The sequence below is a fragment of the Mytilus galloprovincialis genome, chromosome 7 (assembly GCF_965363235.1).
Source record: "Mytilus galloprovincialis chromosome 7, xbMytGall1.hap1.1, whole genome shotgun sequence".
Taxonomy (NCBI): Eukaryota; Metazoa; Mollusca; class Bivalvia; order Mytilida; family Mytilidae; genus Mytilus; species Mytilus galloprovincialis.
In genome coordinates this window covers 27,273,322-27,294,018 of record NC_134844.1, presented here as the reverse complement: position 1 = coordinate 27,294,018, position 20,697 = coordinate 27,273,322, and the positions used below count along the sequence as shown (strand labels likewise).

The 20,697-nt window shown below is 30.8% G+C and overlaps 1 protein-coding gene and 1 pseudogene across 1 annotated transcript in view; both read right to left on the bottom strand.

The window, feature by feature from the left end:
- Positions 1-699: 699 nt before the first annotated feature.
- On the bottom strand, positions 700-2,450 carry LOC143082663 (uncharacterized; annotated as a pseudogene).
- Positions 2,451-6,776: 4,326 nt separating this feature from the next.
- LOC143082661 (sodium-coupled monocarboxylate transporter 1-like) overlaps positions 6,777-20,697 on the bottom strand; it is a 39,225-nt gene continuing 25,304 nt past the window's right edge. Inside the window, exons 17-20 of the transcript XR_012980431.1 lie at positions 16,089-16,331; positions 15,683-15,853; positions 11,512-11,592; positions 6,777-7,643 (exon numbers count right to left, since the gene is read on the bottom strand). The gene's annotated coding sequence lies outside the window, so the exon portion shown is untranslated. The remainder of the gene's footprint in view (positions 7,644-11,511; positions 11,593-15,682; positions 15,854-16,088; positions 16,332-20,697) is intronic.

Sequence of the window (20,697 nt, the reverse complement as noted above, 5' to 3'; positions counted from 1 at the left end):
CACACCAAACAGAAAGCTATGAAGGGCCCATAAAATTACTAGTGTAAAACCATTTCAATGAGAAAACCAACGATCTGATCTATATAAAAAACGAGAAACCCTTATGAATCACTTCAAATTACGTCATATTAACACAGGTAAATGAAGATTATTTTGTTGTTTAGTATACTTCTTCTTCTTCTGCATGTTCTGTCTGGATAATCTTCCGTTTAGGAATACCAAGAAATTTCTTATATATCAATAAAACTATTCTAAAACTTGGTACATGTGGGGTGTATATCAACAAAAGCTGTTTTCTTACATCAATCCATTCATTTCATGATTGATTAAGATGATCTACGAATAAAGAAACAACACAAATTAAATTTCGAGTCCTCTGAGATGTATGCTTGGTGTGTTTTACCAAAAAAAAATCATGCGCAGTTTTGATTTGATGCGATGATTCCCATTTAAAGTATTTTTATAGTTTGTTTTTTGGTCTTTGAAGAAGATTTGTCTCATTGGCAAATATACTACATCTTTTTTATGTCAATATAATCACGCGAATGTTCTACTAAACATGTGTGCGTTATGTCTTTATGGTCCTGTTTTTTTTTTTTTTTTGACAGAACATGCCTTACAAACTTGCCATTATAAGTCCGGGCAAGGTGAAGTGTTTTAAGTTTTGAAAAGGGGTAAAAAAAAAATAGAAAAAATATTGGGTTATCTTTTAACTTGTATACATTGTTAATTATATAAACAGTCTGAAAAAAAAATAAAATATGTTGTTAGAATTGAGAAGACTAATTTAAACGTGCTACTAATTTATGACTCGGCATTATATTCGTACATATCGATGCAATAATATCATACTATGAACAATAGAATATCAGTAATTAGATTAACAGTGTTTCGAAAATGAAGCTCTACAGTTCGTTACTGATCAGAACTCCGAGAGAGGATGATTGTGGGTAATTGTCTTGACTTCTAAAACTGTTAGTGGTCCCAAACCCTGTCGTTCTAATGAAAGCGTGGTCATTCTTTTCCAGTCTACCCAAAGCTGTCATTGACGCTGATTGATATCCGCCATTTGTATCTGTATTTCCGGTTGAAGATATTACATTGTTCTCTATGACCAGTTCGGCTATTATTTATCCTGTTGTTTCTGTTGAGACGGTCCAGGAGAAAAGGTGAATACCACTTTTTGGAGCTACAAAAATTCCACTGTTTTGATTGTAATGATGACCTTTGTTAATAACTAGCTCCTCAAAAACCACAGTGGAATCTTTTTGTAGATCGAATCTTTGGTTCTTTATTATTGCATAGAACATCACTGGCTCTGAAAATTAGGTTATATGTATTGAACCGGTTGATTATTCTAATCATTCTTGTTTATTTTTCTATAAAAATAAAATAAAATACGGGGTATGATGAAATGATCAAATAAAATACGTGGTATGATTAAGTGATAAAACAAAACTGAAAAATAAAACAGTAGACACTCAGAAAATAAAAAAAAATAATGAATGAATAAAAAAAATTGGCCATAGCAAATAATCTAATCATAAAAAAGATGAGAGTTGTGCAAATAGCTATCCTTTCTCTATGAAATGTGTGTAATTTGCATTCAAGGATAAGTTTTCAATTTTTGAATTATTGTTTGAATATGGGAAAGGGAGTGGAAACATTTTCGAACAAACAAAAAAGTGTCTCCTTAGTTTGACATTCGAAATTTTCCATGATCATCATTTCTTGGATGATGGCACATGTACACCAAGCAGAGATTATGCAATGTTGCATCACTTGAGTTTTATTATTGATGTCTCTTATTGCGTCATTTCAAAATATGTATACTCTTACGATTAGACTAAGGGAGCAAACAGTTAACCTTTAAAAAAGGGGTTTTAGTTTTTTGTACAAGTCAAAATTTCTTGTGCTTAAAGTTTTTTTGACGTTATCAATCAAATTATTTTTTCACAAACACTATAAGGTATGGTGCAAATCTGGATACAGAAGATATTTTTTCTCATCTGCTTTATCACAATATTCATTTTCATCAATATTTTTATTTTATGAAGAACCCCACCTTTTTTTGTTTAAATAAATGGTCATTCCCTAATTTTGCAAACAAAATATGTACGAGCTCATTATTATATTAATTTAACAAAGACTAGATATATAATAACATACCTTTTTTTATAATCTTCACACAGATTATGCAACATATTGTCATATTTTTGTAGACTTCTTTCCAGAGCTGATATTCTTTCATCTTGCAAGGATTGCGTCGATGTATTATTGCTTTGTAATGACAAGCAAACAGACAGAAAATTTCCAAAAATCAGGAATAATAACTCGAAGTTCTTCATTCCTATCAGCTTTAAAAAAAAGTGTGAGTAGACTTGTGTTGGTTAAATGTAGTTTTAGTGGCGTATTAGTTAGTATATATTGTATATTTGTAGACCGCTTCCTTCCGACATGAAAATATGTTCATTTGTCAAAACACTACATTTTTTAAAACTATCATTTACAGTATGTCCAGAAGCAAGAACAAAGATTAGAGATATTCATGAGCTGTTACGACAATTTATGCAATGACCACACAACAAATATTAGAATGTGCAAACATGAATATCATATATACACTTGTTTGGCTTTATTTATATTTTGATATGAGCGTCACTGATGAGTCTTATGTAGACGAAACGCGCGTCTGGCTTACTAAATTATCATCCTGGTACCTTTGATAACTATTTACACCACTGGGTCGATGCCACTGCTGGTGGACGTTTCGTCCCCGAGGGTATCACCAGCCCAGTAGTCAACATTTCGTTGTTGGCATGAATATCAATAATGTGGTCAATTTTATAAATTTCCTGTTTACACAACTTTAAATTTTTCGAAATACTAAGGATTTTTTTATCACAGGAATAGACACTTAGCCGCATTTGGCACAACTTTTTGGAATTTCTGATCCTCAATGCTCTTCAACTTTGTAATTGTTTGGCTTTATTAATATTTTGATATGAGCGTCACTGATGAGTCTAATGTAGACGAAACGCGGGTCTTACGTACTAAATTATAATCCTGGTACCTTTGATAACTATTTACACCACTGGATCGATGCCAATGCTGGTGGACGTTTCGTCCCCGAGGGTATCACCAGCCCAGTAGTCAACATTAGAAGAAGGTGTGGTATGAGTTTCAATTAGACAACTCTCCATTTAAGTCATACTTTTTTAAAGTAAACCATTACAGGTCAAAGTAAGGTCTTCAACATGTAGTCTTCGCTCACAACGGACAGCAATCTATAACGGGCCCCTAGAAATACTCCATATAAGTTATCTAGATATGAAAGGTTCACTATGAGAAATTGTATAGTCATCTCAATTGGCTTAAACATTTGTCATGAACCGACAATCTCTATCGATTTATTTGTGATAGTCAATACTGTACCTTTGTTATCCGTCATTAAAATTTTGAAACATACGATGAACAAAGTTACGCAATTTTGAGGATAATTGAGTAGCTAAGTAAATCTATCAATTTACCCAATATATAAATATATTGACGTTGTTAAAATATCTTCGAGTAATTAACCATTGGAACGTGCATACTATTCGTACGATGACTTATTAGAAAGAAACATTACACGAGTGTGTCCTTGAATCAAAGTATAAAAGGTGAAAACATCGACGGGAATTTTTCATACGAACCTATTAATCATGACTATACAGACGGGAAATCATTATCTCATCCTTTTGATAATGCATATTTTGATTGAAAACAGCCTTCAGTATACTAAAAGAGGGGCAAACGATACCAGATGGACATTCAACATTACTTCGACAGATAATTGTAGTAAGGACATGATTCTGTATTATACAGCTAATATCTAATAGACATTGACGAAACGTAAGTATGCATACCAACATTTCCTTTTTATTCATATGCATTCCCTTTCGAAAGCTTTAAAGATCTCATTTTATGCACAACCTTATAATGAATGAACATTACTCCACACTTACATCATTATAATTGTAACTTATTAGAAGATAGAAAGACAAACACTATCCACAAAACTCAAAAACGAACCTCAACATAGTTAATTCATTATTCTAGCGGCTTACTGGTGTGCTTATATGTATCTTTTAAAACAAAAAAAGCTATACATTTCTGTCGGGAGGAAAAATACGTCCACAAATCCGAATTTGAGCAAATATCTGAAATTTTTACCTCATTCTACTAAAAAAAAAAAGTAGCACATGAAGGTATAATTTTTATTACATAGTTAATTTTGAAATTAAAACTGTATCGTATTCCCTTAAAACCCTCTTTTGTCTTCTCATTTGTCCTGTTCAAGAACATTCGATGATGAATTGGCCTCCAATGATATTTTACTGTTCATACTACTAATATGGATATTCCATCATAAAAAAAGAACGAAAATATAACAAAAAGAGAAATCAAACGTAATCAAGGTAGAATGGTCCAAGACAAGTCAATCAAACAAATATACATGAATAAAAAAAAGGTGTGTGATAAACGTCTATTAAGTAGCAGTTAAAACGTGAATCGGTTCCTTCTCGTGTATTTCAGTTGAACTTCCTAATAACATTCACGGGGAAGTTTGTATGTTAAGAGATCTGCTGAGTCGAAAGTGAGTGAGTGAAGACGAAACATGTTACCTATACTTCCCTAATGACTTCAGTTTTGATTAGTTTTGTGCGGGTTTTTTTTTATCTCTAAAATTCCAAACATATGTCAAAATTTGACTTGTAAAACAACTAATTTGAAGCATTAAAATCTGGATAGTAAATATTCATGAATTCCAAATAATGTTGAAGATAGTTATCAAAAAGAAATTTACCTATAATGATTTTTGAACAGATTTAAAGACCTGTAAAAAATGCAATCAGTGTGTGAAATAAACCTATGGATAACCTGACCTACATTCTTTGCTTAATTTTCTACTATAATTGGTAAACTTTGTTCTCGTCGTAACAAGGATTATTGGGGGTTTTTTTTTTCTTTATAAAAGTTTCGGTTAAAATCAAGTTAAAAAGTCTACATAGCTATACTATACATACTTTGAGTTGTATTTTCGATAATAATGACAGAAACCCATTAATCTACCGCTTGAGACTGGTCAATGTACAATATTACATTTTTACTTTATTAGTGAACACCTAACAAAAGCTTAAAGGCGAGGAACAGCATAAACAGTAATATGTGTTTAATTTTTTATGATTTTATTTGACTTTAATCCATGTATATACATGTATACCCAAAAAGTTGGAAGAAGGAAGTTTAGAGAGACATTTAGTCAAAATATCTAGACCATCCGGTTATAAACAGTTTAGTATAGGTTGTTATGTTTTGTTTTTATAATGGAAGAAGGGGGAAATGTTAAAGCACTTTTTATCAACTTGAGAGAAAGGCATCTCCTAAGACATTGAATGTTCGATACAGGTGGTTAAGTGGATTTCTATATTAACTGTTTAATTCCTAGTTATTATTTTTTTTAGACTATCGAAATAACTGAACATGATTTCTTTATTAATAATAAGCATTCATGCTTAACACCAGGGTTTCCCCATGGTCAATTGTTTTTTTTTCGCCACCTCTTACGCCAAAACAATATATTTTTCGCCACTTCATTATTTTTTTCGCCAAGTAACATAAATATATTTTTCGTTTAAAATTTACCTTTTTTCTGCCCTCTCCCTTAAATAAGATGCGTTTGCCCTATTGTGTCAATGATTATTCTCTCAAACTTATTTTAGAGTCTACATTTTAATGAATAAACACTAAACATTAACTTTAAAACAACAGAATTTTTCTTAACTTAAAAGGGAAAAATATTCATTGTATATTTTAAACAACTTTTCTGAATGAGGGGGCCACTATACTTTTAATAATAAAGAAGATATAAGTCCTGGAATATAACAAACTTGATGGACATGCTTTCATCATATAATACCAGTATAGTTCGTAGGGAAAGTTTCTTTAAAAGAATAATACTGATGTGCCCTTTTGTACTAAGAAGTGGTTTTTACAACAAAACAAAAGCTTTTATCACATGAAATTGATCCCTCGTTTCCTGTTGAGTCATAACATTGAAGGGTTACTCTCATTCGAGGGGTTGTTCCCAACCTTTTGGATAGATTTCTTCATAACGACAGTTTTCTTTTCTTGACCATCGTAAATGAAAAAGTTGAGACGTAAAACTATGCTTGAAACAGGTGTGTCACTCAAACGACTTTAAAGTAGTCTCCCTAATCAATTACATAAAGTCAAAGGATAATTAAAGTTTTAAATCGGAGATTTTTCTTGCTTTTGAAAATTTTTCGTCACAACAACAGCTTTCTTTTCTAAACTTTCTTTAAAAGGAGAGGAGACGTCAAAAGTTTGCTTCAAACACGTGCGTCGCAAAGTGGTAAATAAATTCTGTATGTGACATTTAGCGGAAGCCATTTAACCATATCATTTTGTCAAACAATTCAATCCACACCTTTATTAATTAGTCCTTTGTTGTCGATAGCTATAAAATGCAATCAGCTGATTATTGATTTTCTGTCCAAATCTTAATGAGGTCAGGGTGAATTCCGAGTATTGTCTGATCGGCTAAAGTCCGAGAAACTCGAAAAAAAAGTAGATAACAAGATGGAGTAAAATAAATCGCTTATATATTTCTTTCGCCAAATTCTTTCGCAAATGACGAATTTTTATCGCCACAATTATTATTTTTTCGCAAATTGCGAAAATGGCGATCGCCAGCGGAACCCTGCTTAACACAATACTCCAAAGGTTTAAACGATGACATCAAGCCTACATTTAGCCATCTTTATCAGCTGGTTAAAATCATGACTACATATCTATATACTAGTAGTCATAATAAGCGGTTAAAATGAGGACTTTCGGTCTATAAAGCCAGAAATCAATTAATTCAACTTATGACTACTCGTCTATATAGTCATAGTCAGCTGGTTCAAATGATGACTGTCCGTCAATATATCCATAATCTATAGGTTCAAATGATGTATTTCCGTCTATATAGCCATACTCATTAAGTTGAAATGATGACTTCCCGTCTATATAGTTATGATCAGTTGGGCTAACTATTGAGTTCCCGTCAATGTTTTCACTATTTATACTTTGATTTATTGGCAAATATAAGTACTGTTTTTTTGCAATTAGGTCTTCGTACGAGAAGTTTGCATTATCATATGATAAATTGGTGGACAGTTCTTCGTCAATTTCAAAATACTCATATCGTGATTCAACGGGTAGAAAGACATGGCTTTCCAAATTGGAATCGCATTTTTCACTCTGTAAGTAATATCCCTGTGTTAATGTATTTTGTGAAAATTGTGGTGTTTTAACCTTTTTCTGGCGTTGAGATCTTGATTCTAGTTCCAATATTTCATTATTATACACATAATTTCCTATGTTTTCATCAATGGGCAAAGTAGGTATGGCATGATGATCAATGTCTGTATTCCAAAACTTCATCTCAGTTTTATCCGAAGTTCCCGGGAAGAAAAGTTTTTGTTTTTGTCGTACTGGTAATATATTTGGTTTACGATATCTATTACACAGTATTGCCAAAACACCAGTAGTTATGACAATAATTGTAAATCCAACTCCTACCATAATGAAGCCTAAAATCAAATGATAAATCTATTTTTAAGAGTTAAAGGCAGTCTTTTAAAATGCAATGACAATTTGTTTTATGAGAATCAAATGCCTTAAAGGGTCACTAGCTACGAGATAAAATATGATTTTTTTTGTTCAATGATTTATGCAAGTGAAATAGCGAAATACTATAATATCGCTTTTTGAAGCCAGTATGGTTCAATTTTGTCAAAATAAGCTATGAAACATTGATGATGAATTATTCACTTGCAAGTGAATAATTCGATCACGTTGAATCCGTATGCATGTGAACTTCAATTTAACCCGTTAGATAAGGATGGATACTGCAAGCATTTTGCGTCTTTAATTATTTAAAGGAAAAGGATGTCAACATTGCAGGTGAAACAAAGGTAAATTATTTGATCGACTGATTTGATTCACAAATAATCATGTTTATACAGGTAAAAATTATGATTAACATATATTTTTGATTTACAATATTAAATTAAACAGACCTAGAAAAATCCAAATACACGAGTCTTATATATATATTTTTCTCTAATTCTTCGTCAATTTATCCCTTTGTAACCCATTGTATAAAAAATTTAATCAACGTGTGGTTTGTTTAATCTCAGTTCTTCATTGTTAAAACCCGATTGTGACGTCGAATGTTCTTGTTTTCCTGTGAATATCTTATTGTGACGGCATGAAAAAAGGCGACCATGCCTGATGACGTCACATAGAAGGAACACATCTTTTTGCAGATCAGTCGCAAAGAAGGAATAAGTTTGCCTGCGTATTGTTTGAAAATCATTAGAGAAACAGATTCCAGCACTAAATCTCGTGTAATACGATATTTATCCGCTCTCGACATTTAAATTTTAAATATTAAAAACGCTCGGCCAGCCTCGCGTTTTAAATTTAAAAATTTAACTGTCTCGAGTTGATAAATATCGTATTACACTCGATGCAGTGATAGAATCTCTCTAAATCCATATTTATGTTAATACCCGTTATATGGCATTCGAAGGTCAACTCGACGGTTAATAAGATGGCGTCTAGACTTAAATACACACGAAAAGAAGCTACATATTAACGAACCAATGTCTTGTATATTGCTTATTTAGACTTTTAATATTTTGGATAATTTTTTACATTGATATACTTTTTCGAACTTTTGGTCCTCGGCGATCTTCAAAGGGGTAGGTCTAGTAAGACCCCTTTTTGGCCCCAAAATATAGCAGTTTTACAAAATTGTTAAAATGTAAACTTTTAGTTATTTATTGGACAGTAGAATGCTTCTGTTACATAAATATGGGCTGTTTTTGACAATACAATGCACATAAATCGGATACTAGCACCATTAAGTCATGCTAAATTACTGAAATCTTCACAATTCTAGCATTTTAGTTAAATTTTAGACGGTTTTCGTGTGAAACGAAAGTGGCCGCATTCGTGTTCATCCTTAATATTGAAATGTGAGTTGTATTTTATGATAATACATAACATATATAAAGGTTAAGGATGAACACGGATGCGGCCACTTTGACAAAAACCATCTGAAAAGTGACATTTTTCGGCATATTTGGTAGATTTTTCATATTTGAGCTTGAATCGGGTCGTTTTTATGACTAAATCAGTTAAAATCTTTCACATAAACTAATTGATTGAAATGAAATAGACACTTAAGTGTTTAAAAAGTTGTCAAAATCTTTCGTAAGATGGACCTGAAATTTGAGGCCAAAATCGGTCCTTACCGGACCTACTCCTTTGTAGTTGTTATGGCTTTCAAACTTTTTACATCTGAGCATAATTTTGTGTGGACGTAGCGCATGACGGCGTATAAAAATATTTTTTAACCTGTTACCTTTTGATGGCTATTATTCGTTTGTTTCTCTGTCCTATATTTTCTCCCATTTATCTGTTTATTTATTGTAACCCTGTCGTGTAATGTTGTCATTTTGATGTTATAATTAACAGTGCCATTCAAACCGGAGGTTTGGCATGCCACAAAACCAGGTTCAACCCACCATTTTTTCATAAAATGCCCTGTACGAAGTCAGGAAATGGCCATTGTTACATTATAGTTTGTTTCTGTGTGCTACATTTCGGTGTTGTGTCTCTGTTGTGTCGTAGTTCTCTTATATTTGATACGCTTCCCTCAGTTTTAGTTTGAAACCCGGATTTGTTTTTCTCTATTGATTTATGAATTTTGAACAGCGGTATAGGGAAAACGGTAGTATTTAATTTTCCCAGCATTAGGTTGGTCTTTTGTGAACCCAAGGCAGGTGAAGGAAGTCAAATTAGGAGCGCTGTGATTGGATGTAAGGGTACAATATATTTTTTATTTATATATGAATAACTGCAGTGTGTATATTTACAATATAAATTTTGAAACCTATTGGAATACTTTCTAGAGAATTATTCTAAAAGACTTGCAAAATTTCATAAATTTAGTGCAAAATGACGGTGGGCATGAATAACATAAACAAATCCGTTGGAAGTTGGTCATGATACTATTTGGCTTTAATTATTAAAAAACAATAATAAAGTACTAACACAACATATAACTGTTTTATCAGGGTTTTTATCTTAAAAAGTGGTAAATTTAGAAAATGTTAATATTGTCGCATATGGCAGAATAAATAGTACCGTTTTCCCTATACTACTGTTGCCTTTACTTTATAGATCAAATATTAGAATTTGATACAAATCGGTAAACATGAATTTGACAGATAGTGCCCCGTTAATGAACATAAATGCATCAATGCAGTTAAACTATATACTAGTTATATAAATTCGAACGAGTTGGTTTCCGAAAATCTGACATTTTGTAACTGCTATAATGTAATGTTAATTTGATGAAAATATATAAGAATGTCACCAGTTGCGTGATAAGTGATGTGATTTTGACGTCAACGTTTGTGAATTTCGTTATTACCGCTTTTTTACAATATATTTAAAAAATTTACGACAGTTTTCTAAATTAACAATGATGCCACTTGCTCTTGTCCCTAATTGTTATAATTGCTTAAAAATTCAACCATACAAGACGAAAATAAATGTATATCATAATGTTAACCCAATTATTATCTCAATTCTTCAAATTATTTGCAATATACCACTACGGTGAAAATAGCAAACATATAGTCTATATTGATTGTCCCTCTGGTATCTTTCGCCCCTCTTTGTGATTGTAGCTCCTGGATTCTCTGAAGGTCTTACGAATTTCAATCGAATGAGGCGTAGAAAGGTTTTTTTAAACTACAAGTTGGCTATTGGATTGGAGAAGTGGATTTCTAGACTGCTCTTGTTTCAATATCAACGTTTTCAAAGTATGTGTATATTTCTTTCAAGTTTATGTTCATGACGAATTCAATTTTATATATATGTAGACATTGGCACAATTGAAAATTGATTTAAAATTCAAATGATTTAAGCGTGAGAGCGAACTCATTTTCATCACGATAAGTCTACAAGAAAAATTAAGCTATTGAACGGAGTATTCCTCGTTGCAAAGTTGAAGTCGTCATCTTGGTGTAAACTTTTCAATAGATATTGTTTGGTCTTATTTGAAAATATATGTATAAATGAAAACAGCACTTTCGTGTGTCCGAAACGCTTTTATAAATTTACTGTCATTCGGAACCCTTAAACCGAAATTTGTGGAAGCCAGAGATGTTAAAAATATATGTATTCATGTCAGAAACCATAAGAGACATAAAATAATAGCCAAATTCATCTAAATCAACTTCGTCTGAGGGTGTCTTAACCTGAGTTTCTGAATTATTTATCAACGGAGAATCTGTAAAAGTCGTTTGTTAAGCTTATGATATGTCCGGTATGATCATAGTATATTACAAACATTTTGAAAATGGCACAATTGAATATTACCTATAGTTACATCTGAAAATGTTGTCTGCAATAATTGAATGTCAGTTTCAGACTTATTTCTGTTGGATCGTTCTTCAAAATCTGAAAAAATGTATTTAAAGTGAACAATAAAGGTAACAGTAGTATACCGCTGTTCAAAACTCATAAATCCATGGACAAAAAAACAATTTCGGGGTAACAAACTAAAACTGAGGGAAACGCATTAAATATAAGAAAACAACGACACAACATTAAAATGTAGCACACACACACACACACACACACACACACATACACACACACAGAAACGGACTAAGCATTAGACAAAATCCTTTGAGAATAACAAATATAACATCTAAACCAAATACATGAATTTGGGATAGATAAGTACCGTGACACAACGTTAAAATGTAACACACACAGAAACGAACTATAATATAACAATGGTCATATTCCTGACTTGGTACAGGACATTTTTAAAGGAAAAAATGGTGGATTGAACCTAGTTTTGTGGCATGCCAAACCTCCCTCTTTTATGGCCATGTGAAATATAACATTAAAATGACAACACAACATTACAGGACTACAATATAAATAGGAGAACAAATTTGACAAAGAAACACACGAATAATAGCTAACAAAGTTTAAAAACTTTTAATACGCCAGTGCATTCTGTCCACACAAGAGTCACCAGTGACGCCAAGACACAAAAGTTTGAAAGCCGAAACAAGTACAAAGTTGAACAGCATCGAGGACCAAACGTTCAAAAAAGCTGTGCCAAAAACGGTCAAGTTTTTTTGTTAGGTTCCAGAACATCCCTATTATTTAGAACAATTTATACTTTTGCAAACAGTTAATTTCAAAAACGGCCAGGGTTTTCTGTTAGGTATCAGAACATCCCTATTATTTAGAACAATTTATACTTTTGCAAACAGTAAATTTAGAATAAGTTATGATTTACAAATCGATTATGGTACTAATTTTACTAAACAGTAGTAGGAAATGTTTGAAGTTATTTAAACTGTGGAATTCAAAATGCGCCATATGATTGTTCTGTTAAACTTTTGTACAAGACATGCCTGGTATTTTTTTGCTTTGATTTTCGATTTTAGCAATTTATAATGCGTACACAGTATTATGAATGTAAAGGCTTACTAATTATTTTATCGCCAAATATAAAACTACTAACTTTAGATCCACTAGATTTTAAACATATCCAATACACTTAAATCATCAATTCAAGGAGTAATGATTTTACCAGTATTCAATGTAGAATGTATAATCTTGGTTTTCATATCCCCACTATAATTTATGGTCGACAAATCTTTATCATTTGAAGACAAACGTATATGAATAATAATTTGTTGTATATAGTTGTCATATAATTGTTTTGAAAATTTCTATTAATCTCTTTCAAGAAGTATATTAAGCAAAACATATGCGGATTAGACGACAATATAGTATCAACTGAAGAAAACAATACATTAAGGATCATTAAGTTTTCCATTTTTGCCGAAATGCGAATGAATTCGATCAAGATAATCAAATATATTTTTCATTTTTTCACAGACATAACATTAAAATTATGAAAAACAAATTCAAAAGTTCGGGTTTTTATCATTTTTAAAAGATTAAACATATTTCTTAAATACTCGATTCAAATCTAGCTTGATTATTTGAATAACACATTGTACAAAGTAAAACCCACAGGAAACATCCATTCAATTGAAATATGGTACATAATCTGTCAAAATGTAGTTTATGTCGTGATTGCTTTAAAAAAAATTCTGTACACAGGTTATGTAAGATTGATCCGGAAAAACTACGTACCGTAGGTAAAATGTGTCGTCATTAACATATAACGAAGTAAGCAATCATTGCGAAATCTTTTAATTTCATCTCAATAAATTAAACACCCGATTGACGTGTATTAAATGACATATCAGTACTGGTATATGCGAAAATTTTATGAAAATAATATGTACGATATATTACGGTATGATTTGAGCTGAAAGAACATAGTCATAATAAGTGATAAACAAGTTGCAGAGAATCTCTTGTATATATTTGTGTGAAGAAATGACTCATTGTTCTGAACTAGTAAACGCTAGGCGGATGGTGTAACCAAGGTTCGTTTTATGTGTTGGGGAATATAAAGAGAATGTGTGTTAACGTTTTAACAAAGGAAAAAGAAACACGATTTTTAAAAATATTTGACCAAAAAAAAAGATTAATTATTTTTAATATTAAAATGACTTATACGTAATTTGAATTGATGATCGGAAGCGTGATGATATGAATCACATTCAATTGTTTGATCAATATTTCATATTATAACTTTTGTTAGAGGTAATAAATATGTAAAGCATTTTAACCATATATAGAAACACTAACATTACGCGAAATTAAAGTACTTAAAATATATTGTCGGTAATTGCTAGTGTAAAGCACTTCATTTAGATTATACATATTTCCCCAAAAAATGTTATTCATACATTTTAAATTTTCACCATAAACCAAACAGTGTGATAAACATGTTATTCAGATTAATCGCAATAAGATCTTTGGGAATAACAAAAACCATTAAAAATGTACTTCTTTTGATATTTCTTCATCTGAAATAATACAGTTTTAAAAGTGTAAAAAACGCAACTTTGATAATTAAAACATAAGTGTGGGATCTGCTTGTTCCAGAGAAACATTTAAAAGAAATAGAAAAAAGTTGTTTAGGATAATAAACCAGATAAAGTACAAAGAAATTCAAATATTGGTCCATATAAAAAGGTGGGATTGGATATTTTAGATATAAGAAGTTACTTCACTGCTTTAAAAGCTATGTGGGTAAAAAGACTAGTAAATGATTGTCAAAATGAGGGTGGACAATTATACCTCAACACTATTTTTATAATTTTGGGTCAAACTGGTTAGTGTTTCAAACAAACAGTAGTGATAAGACAAACGAAAGCATTGAAAATATCCCAGATTTTTATAAAGATATCATTAAATGTTGGAAATCAACTGGTGGAGGTCTAACAAAAATACGGAAACATTTACAGACATAAGAAAACAAATATAATGGAACAATGAATTTATTAAATTTGAAACTAAAGCTATATTTAAAAAAATGGATTAAAAGCGATCTTATTTATGTAAATGATATCATAGATGAAAAATGCTGTATTTCCCAAGACATCATTTTAAATAAACTAAAAAATAAATCAAACTGGATAGTTGAAATTAATTTAGTAAAAAAATCTATACCAAAAGACTGGGCAACAATTTTAAAATCGGAAAATTCTATAAAAAGTATTGTTAATATAAAAAGAAACCAATTTATATTGGATGGTTTACCTATAAAATTAGAAGCATTAACAAATAAACTTTTATTTAAGTCTCTGATAAATAAATAAAATGCACCAGCTATTGGACCCAAAAAATGACTGTGTATATTTGATATAGATGATGTGGTATATCAAAACTATTTATATAACTTTTTATTCAGATATTTAAAAGAAAATAAACTTAAAATTTTTAGATCGAAATTACTACAACATATTCTACCTACAAAGAAATTTTATGCAGGTGGAAAATTGTAAACAATAGTTCTTGTAATTTTTGTACACAAGAAGAAGATTATGATCACTTCTTTATACTGTGTCCGTATTTAAAAATGTTTTGAAATAAAATAAATAAAGTTTTAAAGAACAGTAAAATAACTTTTAAGATAAAGCTAAGACACTTAGTATTTGGATATAAAACTTCTGAAGAAGAATATTTTGACTTTAACTCTTTTTTAATAATTTTGGGTTTTTCCATTTACAAAGCCTACTACGTATCAGATCAAAAGACAAAAAATGTCAATGTTTTCTCAATTTTACTCAATGAGTTCAATAGAAGAGTATGTTTGAAAATTAAAAGTAATGTTTTAGCAACTTTTAGAAAACATATAAATAGTCATATTAAGTGATTAAGGGATATTATTTAATATATATTTGATGTACAAGATGTAATATGTATTCTACAACTAATCACTACCCTGAGTGATTAGTGGATTGTAACAGGGAATATCAGGAGGAGCTTGTAACAAGCCAATATTTGAAATAAATATTAATTTATGTTGTTAAAAAAAAAAGCAACTTTCATTTGAAAAGTGATAAAAGGCTGTTTTGACGCTCTCTACATATAAACATACCCGGACAAGGTTCTATTGAACATATCCTTGTATAGTAAGGGCTTCCTACGCAATCCAAACCTCCATTCAAAGGAGAAGGGTCTGTGCATGACCTACTTTTAGTCCACACACCACCACCACATGTTTTGGAACATTCACTCCACTTTGACCATTTGCTCCAGTTGCCGTTTACTTGAAGGAAAAAACGTATAAATGATACCATATGCTGATATATTAAGCTAACCACTTATCATTAACCTCATCATACATGCCAGTATAAAAAGTTTACAATTGGTTCAAAGTGAAAACAAGGTCAAATAAAAATTCTGGCATTTTATTCTGATGTATTTTAAAACTCTTGAGGTATATTTCACTACGTGATAAATTTATAGACATTTTTGCTGATTTTCATAATCAAATTACTTACAAATGATGTTCAATTTATAATCAGTACCACTTCGCCATACACCCAAACTCGTAAATACATTACAGCTATAACGTCCAGTGTCGTGACGATCAGTATTAATAACTGTTAAAGAAGATGTGCTTGTACCATCATATTTCTTGTTATCGGTAAGATGAATGCGACTATCTTTCATCCACCGAAATGAATTTCCTAATAGAGAACATTGTAGTGTGATATTGTCTCCTGATTTAACAAATTTGTCATCTGAAATATCGAAATAAAACAAAAATGATATTTTCATGGAAAATATCAGACAATTTTCACTTGTAACGATTTTATCGTCTCTTAAAAGATGAAACACCATCTCAATCTTTGTATGAAAATGTACACATACAACTCCTGCTCTTTGATTTGTTTACGAAGCAAGATGTTTACTATAGTATCTGGAAACATACATTATTAGATTTTACTATCATTTTTGTAATTATTTCAATTTATTTTCGTTTCTGATTTATATCAATGTATAACAATTAAAAATATTATCAGAGATTTGACCAAGGGCATAAAGCAAACGTAGTTATTTTTTCACATACCTGCTAAGATGTGATATAAAGCAAAATTGGCAAAAGATATATAAGTTAATAAATCCATTACAACTTTGTGAACAACAAAAATTCCAATGTAATAAAAAGATGTAATAAAATAATTTGCATTTCCTTTTATTCAGTTAATTAAATATGAGTAGTCATTTCCTCTATGTTTATTATGATTTGATTATGTTTTTTAAAAATTGAGAATTTTCAAACAAGGAAATAGCTAGGAAACGTGATTATTAGTTAACGCAAACTTGATGCATTGGGCCTATATATGGCGTTTGAAAAGTGTTGATGATAAATATGAAGTAAGTATATATATATATAGAAATATAGATGCCAGTTCAAACAACTTACTCTTGGTGCAAACCATATCATATTCTGTACTAGAATTTTTCACGGGGAAAATCCTGATTAAGTTGTTGTTCTTTTTATTTAATTATAAAATGTTTAGAGAAAGTGTTAAGGCTTTATTGTATTTTCCATTACATTGACCTTTTAAAATACCAATATATCTAGTTTTATCGTATACCATGTTAATCTCTATAAAGGTACAAACTTTACGATATATTATTATGTAATTCGTTCCAACTATTGGATACCTAATTAATATATATCTATAGACGTATCCAAAACATTATATTTCAGTTCTTATATTCATCAATAGTATATTCTAAAATAAATTATCGGAAAATGAGGAAAAAATTTGAAATGCAATATTTATCTCTATACGATCATGATATGCGTTTAGCAAATTACATATCGAAGACATTTACAGTTTACTAAAAAAATAAGTGACACACTTTTCATATGTGAACGAGAATATGCCTGAAATATTTGCCACTGGACGTTTAGTAAATAATACTCTGACCTTTTGTCAAAAGAAATGCCTTTTCTGTGCTTTTTAGTTTGATAATTTTAAATTTCAATTGAGATCTCATTAAAACTTTATAGGAATGAAACGGATGTGTATGTGAATGATAGGGAATTATATCGAGCGCGTCGACATTTGTGAGTATCTTTTTTAATCCATACATATAGATATGTTGAGTAGTAAGTGTCATCAAAGTTAAATGATGAAACTAGAAGTATTGTCACACGAACGACAGGCGCAAGGTGTAATTGATATCAATATTTGAATATAAATAAATAAATCAGACACTAAAATGTAAAAAAAAAACAAATATTGTTGACTGCACAGAAAATTTGAATTAATGATTCAAGTTTTCTTCGTTCTAATCTATCTGCTTAAGTTTTTGTGTTTAGATGGAAAATAAGATCTGGGTTATATATCAACTAGACAACAACCCAACTACATAAAACCAAACAAATACAGTGTAATATGTTGTCTTCATAGTAAGGTGTCTCTATATATGTGCTTCTCATCAACCCAAGACTACAAATGTTTTTTTAAGAATTGAATGCTTCTTTTTATAGATCCATTGGGGTGTAAAAGCCTTGACTGAAGTACATTTTATATGAAGCGCTTCATTTTTAAAGTGTGCACACGGTTAACGCTTTTACAACCCTATGAAATTACGAAAATAAGCATTCAATACTTAAAATTGCATTGTTTCGCTATGATCAGGAAAATTCTATTTTTTATCATATATTTCTTTTAATAACCTGTGCACTTTTTTGTGACAGCACGTGTCATCATGAATGTTAAACTTTATTGGAATGTGAAGGTGAATTATACTATGACGCACAAGCGTTGTTATTCAATCAAAAAAAACTGATTCTTTTGAAACATACATGTAACGTAATTATCACAAAATCAAACAGGAACTTTTTTGATATGGAATCAACACAAAAAAAAAAGATGAAATGAAATAAAAATAAAATCAAACCACTCATAAACTTGATGATGTCCACGTCAAATTTCAGACCTAAAATATGGTATATAAACTACTTATGCCTTTTGAGGAAAAGTAATGTCCACGTCAAATTTGAGACCTAAAATATGGTATATAAACTACTTATGCCTTTTGAGGAAAAGTAAAAACACTCTAACATAATATGTTCTCTTACTTAATATCACTAAAATTTGGCGATTGAACTTGAATATCCCATAAAACGTGAAAGTAAGCAAAGGATAATACAGACGCATTCTTGTTTCTTGAATCCAAATTGAATTTTTCCTAGCATTTCGGTATTAATTTACCTTTTTTTAGCACTGAAATACCTCTACCGTGCTTACCTCTGAAAACTAAAACAAAATCAATGAAAAGTATAACAAAAAATGCCGACCTCCATAGGAAATTAAAAACGGTATGCCATTACAAAATTGAGAAATCAAAAGCTCAAAGACACCAAAACAAATGGAAAATAACTGTCAGATTCATGACTTAGTACGGGCATTTCCAAATGTCAAAATGGTGGATTAAACCAATTTTATAGCTAACTAACCCTCTCACTTGTATGACAGTCGCTTCGAATTTCATTATATTGACAATGTGGGAGCAAAACAAACAGACATAATAGGTAAAAATGTAAAAAAAAAAGGCACAGTCGTCAACGTTGTGTTATTATCTTATTCACTATAAAAACAAATAACTACATTTAATTCCAACCAAGAGAAACAAAATGGAATAAAGACAAAGTAAATAAGAAAAATGAAAACAGGAATACATAATTGACTTGAAGGCCGTACTGGGACCTATAGTTGTAAATCATACCACATCTTCTTTGTTATATATAGCACAATAACACAATGACGATATGTTCAGTACCGAGTCACGCTAAAATTATATTATAACAAGAATGTGTCCATAGTACACGAATACCTCACTCGTACTATCATGATCTATGGCCAGTGGACCGTGAAACTGGGGTCAACACTCTAATTTGACATTAAAGTTAGAAAGATCATACCATAGGGAACCTGTGTACAATGTTTGAAGTTAATTGGACTTCAACTCCATCAAATGACTTACTCGACCAAAAACTTTAACTTACGCGGGACAGACGGACGGACAAACACAATAACACGTAATAAAATGTTTAAATATATACTGCATCATGTAGTATTTATGAAGAAAATTTACTAACAAGGTTTTAATATCTTATTAACTTATTGTGAAAACGAGACGTTCTTTTACATAACATTGGCCTATCAACAAGCAAGTTTACATTATTAAAACATATCAGAAGGATTGAAGGTTAAAGTCGAAGAAAAAATACATTACCATTACATAAAAGACAAGACAAGAAAAGCGACGAATCCACACAGGAGTCATATAAAACCATGGTTAACCTAACTATTTTTACTTAGCATGTTCTGTGCTTAGTCAGTAATAAGACAGCTGTTTCTATGTATGATGACGTTTGTTTTTGTTGCAGTTGAATGTTTCTGGTGTTCCATTTTTTTCCTCTTATAATTGTTTGCTTTCCTTTATTCTACCTGGATTTGTGTTTATCTCATTCGAATTTTGAAAATTGAATAATGGTATACTACTGTTTCCTTTATATATAAACACCTTAGAAAAAGCTAAGGATCACGAACGTGCAAAGATCTGATTTTTTTTTTTTTTTTTTTTTTTTTTTTTTTTTTTTTTTTTAACGCAACTTTTAAGCACCGCTTATAGGCTATTTCGGTGGAGGAAGCCGGAGTAACGGGAGAAAACAACCTTCCTTCGATATAAAAAGTCAATTACGCTTGGGGTCGAGTGCACCAGCACAAGCGGGGTTCGAACTCAACCTCAGTGTTGACTGGCTAGTGATTACATTAGTTACTACTAAGACCAATCGGCCAAACGATTGAAAACGATTCTGATACTTAAAAAAATCAACCATTAACAAGGTCTTGGTATCTTTTAATAATAGTATATGATTCATTTGATGAGTGGAAACCTTCATACAAATGAAGAAAGTCTGAATATTCTAAATTGAAGGCTCTTAAAAATCGACAATAATTGAATCCGGATATTGTCAAAGTTCACTCCAACCAATAAGTAGTAGGTAAAAACTTTACTTGCGCGATCAAAGTTTATATTTTGCTGGAGCTTTCTAGAACCATATTCTTGTCTATCGGTCAG